The 6,190-nt window shown below is 37.3% G+C and overlaps 1 non-coding gene across 1 annotated transcript; it reads left to right on the forward strand.

Moving 5' to 3' along the window:
- Positions 1-3,851: 3,851 nt before the first annotated feature.
- Positions 3,852-3,976, forward strand: LOC114236376 (U6atac minor spliceosomal RNA). The gene has a single exon (XR_003622355.1). It is a non-coding gene; the product is annotated as a U6atac minor spliceosomal RNA (small nuclear RNA).
- Positions 3,977-6,190: the final 2,214 nt, after the last annotated feature.

Raw genomic sequence — 6,190 nt, forward strand, 5'->3', positions numbered from 1 at the left:
TGATCATTTTTTCCCTGATATATTTAAAGATTTTTGATCGTGAGTTTAAGTTTCTTACCACTTTATTTAGAAAAATTTTCAGGTCTGCAATTAAAATGCATCCCCTAAAGAAGTTTTAGTTTTCTTTTGCTAATTCTCTAAAAGCACTTAAACATGGGGACAATTAAGATATATTTTTTAATTTGGACGTTTTCTGGCCACATAGGTAATGTGAATTGCCCTAAATCCAAGTAAGAGTAGGCGTTTCTTTAGAGGTTTTCAAATGAAATATTTTTCCACTCTATTCAAGGCCAACATAATTATAGATCACACTATTGCCCTTTGTAGAGTTCTTTCTTTTTTTTTTTTTTTGAATCTAGTCAGGCCACTGTGAATGTGGACTTTCAGTGGTTCCAACAGGAATGAGCAAATGTGTCACAGTAACCCCAAGAGTCTCTTTGCCCCAATGGATTTAAAGTGTGTCACTTCTGAAGAATTTCTTTTCTTTCACATCAGCTCAGTTATGTATTTAGGAAGATGAATTTTTCTGCCTCTATCAGTATTTCTAGGTGTGTTCCCAGAAAAGAAGTTCCTCTGATCATTTAGTACACAGTATTTAAAAATAGTGAATTAATTTAGTTCTTTGCATCCAAAATTACTCATATATCTTTCTTTTTATACATTTCCTAATGATTGACTTCACATTTTCCCAGGGTTTATCAAGATGAGTCTCTTTCATTAAACTGTCATTCAACATGAATTGGTAGGATAAAGTTTGGATAGAAATTTTTTTTAAAACTCCAAATAACAGTGGTTTTTACAGGCTTAAAAAAGATAGCAGTTTATCTCTCTCACATAACAAAGGCATTCTAAGACAGGTATGCTGGCTTCAATATCATCAGGGACCTAGGATTCTCTGCACCAGCTTTCTACTTCACAGTCCAAGATGGTTGTGCTAATTCCAACTATCACATTGGCACTGAACCCAACAGAAAAAGATAACATTGGGACTTTTGTTAAGACTTTTTAGAAGTTATACATACTACCTTTGTTACGACCTTTCAGAAGTTATACATACTACCGCTACTTATATGACATTGACCATGACCAGAACATTGTCACATTGCAACATTTAGGTTCAAGGTACGCTAGAAAATACCAGCTAGGTAATCATGTGCCCAATTTATATTCAAAGATCCTATTAGTAAATAAAAATAAATTGAAACTAGGGAAGAATCATCAGTCTCTGACACAATACATCCATGAACACCCATCCTTGCATATGGAACATACTGACTTTCACCCCCAAACAAGCAATTCCAAAGTTGCATCCAAATACTGTACCCAACTTCAAGCCCAGGATGTCTAGGGATGTTCCTTTCTTTCCATCAAGCTGTGATATGACTTCCAATGGCCTAGTTATTTATAAAATGGTGGAAAATCATAAGGGTAATCACAATACAATTTTCCAAATAATAAGCAATTAGCAGCCTGGTGGTAGGGTAAGTTCGTAAGCTTGTCCAGCTGGCAGCCCCTGATTCTACTTTCTGGGAAAAACTCCTTTGTCATCTGTAGTCCCAGTCTCTGTCCTTAAGAGGTTGTCCCCTGTCCATTATCCTCCATGGCCCCAACTAAAGATGCCCTTAGAGTGTCCAAAGTTACAGATGGTGCAGATTTGGGAGCCCCACAGGTTGATTTTAAAGGATGAATTTTCACAAATTTTTGTAATTTTTTGCTACCTTCAATGCCCCTTTTAGAAGCCATTTGATTTGTTTGCTTGGTTCCATATACAAGAAACCATAGCTAAGTATTTTTGCCTAGACATAGTTTTTAAGCCTAAAAGCTGATCTTACACATACTGGCTCCTAAACCCTTCTTATCCCTTTTTTTTTTTTTTTTCAAAGAAGTTATATCATTTATTTACAGAACAATAGCCTTGGGTAGAAAGACAATACACTAACTTTGTCTTTCCCTTGGGAGACTTGCTTAAGGGGAAAGGAACTCTTAACCAGGGAAGATAGCAGCTGCCGAGGCTGCAACTACAGAGCTACCGCTGGAAAGAAGGAAGGAGCAAAGAAGAATATTTTCTGCAATCTCTTCCCTGAAGGTTTCTAGTACTGTACATATCACTTCCACGTCATTACATCGGATAGAACATATTCATATGACTACACCCACCTTTAACAGAGCCAGTCAAAAGTTGGCTTTATTTCTGGCAACTGTATGCCAAAAGAAAGGCTGGGGGTTCTAGTACACTATAATGGAGGAGAAAAATATTCAAAGAGCAGTATCTGCCACCAGATGACCTTGTTTTTAGTGCAAACAAGAGCTTGGGTTATGGAGCCAATTCCTCAGTTCAAGCCCTAGGTCTGCTACTTCTAGTAACCGCTGGCAAGTCTGTTTCAAATGAGGATAATGCTATTGCCTAAGCCTCAGGGTTGTCATATGAAGAACATAAAATAATGTTAGCAGAATGTCTGGCACTAAGTACAGAGCTCTATGAATATTAGATATAATTATACTACATTATGGTGCTTATAATAATTATGATAATGATTGTATGTTTTGTCCCATATCCTTTAGATTTACTTTAAGATTTACAGTGGCATGAAGCTAAAGACCACATTTCCTGTCAATTCTCTGTATCCATATAGTCAATAATTACTATGTAGGAGGCACTGTTTGAGGCACTGGGTCAGTGAAGAAAACAAGATCCTGCTCTAATGGAACTTCTGAGAGTCTTATCTCCAATGAGCCTCATTTCCCAGTGCATGACACCCCAGTCCTCTGGATAGGTATAGTAAATGAAAAACTGTAATTTCCTAGCATGCATTGCTATCAAAGTTTTTCCTGAAGGCACATGCCTAACTCTTCTCAAGAGACTGTACTCCCAGAATAAACCACCAGTTTACCTGACTATTCCCTTAGTTATCTAATGGGCCTGTTATTCTTTGCCTGGATTTAAAATTATTTCCATAGGTGAGAAACACAGGAGAGTGCTTACCCTGTGTATTTAAGCCTGATAATGTATGGTGAGGGAGGTACTCAACATTCTCCTACCTGTTTCAGGTACACTTCGTTTCAAAAAGCAGACTCAAAGCGCACTTTGTGCTCAAGTCTTGGAAGATTATTCTCAATCTTTATCTGTCTGCCTTATAATTACTGTCAAATCTTCCAAGATTTTACCAGTAGGTGTTTTGCCAATTTTTATTTTCCATAGTTTGAAAATTCTGTCTCCCTCCTCCCATGTCTGCAGAAGAATTTTAATTAGAATTTTAGAGAAAATTGATGTGGCCCTGCTAAACACACACCATTTGAATTAGATAGCCATCATTTTCAGATAAAATATTAAACATGTTATAACCTTGACTATTAATTTGACTTGATTTTCTTCCTGTAATATTTTAGTACTTTTTATTTTGTTTTTTAGTAACATGAAGAAATTCTAACCAAACTTACTTATACAACATCTTTAACATCTAGGTAATTTTAACATCTAGTTAAAACATTCTTTCCAAAATATGAATTTATGTTATGCTCCTTAATATATCTACATTATATTTAAATTATTAAATTTATATCTTAATTACAAGTATACCTAACCTCTAAAATGTATCATTTTTGGATTTTTTTCTGACTCTAAGCATATTTTTAAAATGTGAATCCTGTTTATTGATGGTATGATTTTATGTAATAAAAAATAATTACACAATATTTACTTGAGGCTTGTAACCCAAAGTCTCATTCCCAAGGAAATCAGAAGCAAAATAAATTAGAGCAATAAAACACATGTTCTCATTATAAACCTAGGGATCATTCTGCAACATTGAACAGAAGATAAAAAAAAAAACTTGTTTTAAAATTAGATTTTAGTGTTGTATGAAAGGAGAGAAGGTTAGCACTCCCCTTGACAAGGATGGAAAGGCCCTTGGGCCTGACAATATGCATATGGTTAAGGCATTGCCACCTACTTCGTGGCATCAAACACTGTTTTTATTGGGATTGACATATACACACTACTATATATAAAATAGATAATTAATATGGACCTACTGTATAGCACAGGGAACTCGACTCAATACTCTGTAATGACCTATACGGGAAAAGAATCTAAAAAAGAGTGGATATATGTATATGTATAACTGATTCACTTTGCTGTGCAGCAGAAACTAACACAACATTGTAAATCAACTATACTCCAACAAAAATTAAAAAAAACAATCCCAAACCATCCTCGACAGTTAAATAAATGAAAAATGAATCTTTAAAACAAATAAATAAATTAGATTTTTAACTAAAAAAGTATAATAATAACTTGTAAAGATTCTGAATTATCTACAGGATTGTGACTTATTTGATAAATGTGAAAGACTTCTTTTACCTTGAGAAAGACAAGCAAAAGCAAAATGTTTATGGTGTGTGTTCGTGTGTGTGTGTGTGTGTGTGTGTTTTGAAGAGTGGATATGAGGAATCTTGAAACACTAAAATCAATAGCTAAAGCTGAAAGACAATGAATATTGTTCCCATTGGGAAATAGGAAGATTCATACTGAGTAATGAGTGAGTTTTCATCTTATCAAAAGAGCTGGGGGCTTCCCTGGTGGCGCAGTGGTTGAGAGTCTGCCTGCCGATGCAGGGGACACGGGTTCGAGACCTGGTCTGGGAGGATCCCACATGCCGCGGAACAGCTGGGCCCGTGAGCCGCAATTACTGAGCCTGCGCGTCTGGAGCCTGTGCTCCGCAACAAGAAAGGCCGCGATAGTGAGAGGCCCGCGCACCGCGATGAAGAGTGGCCCCCGCTTGCCACAACTAGAGAAAGCTCTCGCACAGAAATGAAGACCTAACACAGCCATAAATAAATAAATTAAAAAAAAAAAAAAAAAGAGCTGGAGTTTATACCTCCTTAATTATCTGTACATCTTTTATTTATTTATTTATTTATTTTTTTTTTAAAGGATTTTCTTATTTATTTATTTATTTATTTATTTATTTATTTTTGGCTGTGTTGGGTCTTCGGTTCGTGCGAGGGCTTTCTCCAGTTGCGGCAAGCGGGGGCCACTCTTCATCGCGGTGCGGGGACCGCTCTTCATCGCGGTGCGCGGGCCTTTCACTATCGCGGCCCCTCCCGTCGCGGGGCACAGGCTCCAGACGCGCAGGCTCAGCAATTGTGGCTCACGGGCCCAGCTGCTCCGTGGCATGTGGGATCTTCCCAGACCAGGGCTCGAACCCGTGTCCCCTGCATTAGCAGGCAGATTCTCAACCACTGCGCCACCAGGGAAGCCCCTGTACATCTTTTAGATGTTAGGAAGTAAAACAGGCAAGAAGAGAACATAATCAAGAATTCTATTTTGGTGCAGTTTATATCCATTATATCTCTTAAATATTCAAAAGGGCATGCCAAGTAAACAGTGGGATATATGAATCAGAAATTCTGTGGTGAACTCAGGGGTGAAAATACGAATTTAGGAGTTATTGGCATGTGTATGATATTTACGACCAGGGTACTAAAAATAAGTCACCTTGGAAAAACTAAAGATAGGGAAAATTGTGAGTGTTTTATTTATTTATTTATTTATTTATTTATTTATTTATTTATTTATTTATGGCTGCATTGGGTCTTCGTTGTTGCGCGTGTGGGATCTTCCCGGACCAGGGCTCAAACCCGTGTTCCCTACATTGGCAGGCGGATTCTTAACCACTGCACCACCAGGGAACCCCTGTGAGTATATTTTAGATTAAACTTGTTTTGTTGAGCACATTTATCTCTATTTTCTCTTAAAGCCCCACTAAATAAGGGTCACATAATTAAAACTCTCTCTCCCTACTAATGCTATCAAGAGATAAACTAGCAAGCAGCAAGTGCAAGTGTAGTCAATAACTTTTGGAAGCTAGAAAGCACATGAAGGAGGTAGGAGGAGTGGGAAACTGGACACCAAGTGCCTGAAGGGTGAGGCCAATAAGAACAATTTATTCCTCTGCAAAACTCTAGGAAGGCTTAAATATCAGAGGAACTATTTACTGCAAAATTTACAGGTGAGGTAGGGAGTTGAAAATAAGAAGATTGGTGGAATTCTTCAGGATAGGAGAGCGATTAGAACTTCAAATCCCCTTCCTCAACCTGTTCTAGAAAAGTTTAACCAGGAAACTATGTAGATCACAGAGAGTTAAAGAAGGGTTTGGTTAGTACCATACTATCTTGCATTTCAGAAGCT

Source organism: Balaenoptera acutorostrata, chromosome 16, assembly GCF_949987535.1.
Source record: "Balaenoptera acutorostrata chromosome 16, mBalAcu1.1, whole genome shotgun sequence".
Classification (NCBI taxonomy): domain Eukaryota; kingdom Metazoa; phylum Chordata; class Mammalia; order Artiodactyla; family Balaenopteridae; genus Balaenoptera; species Balaenoptera acutorostrata.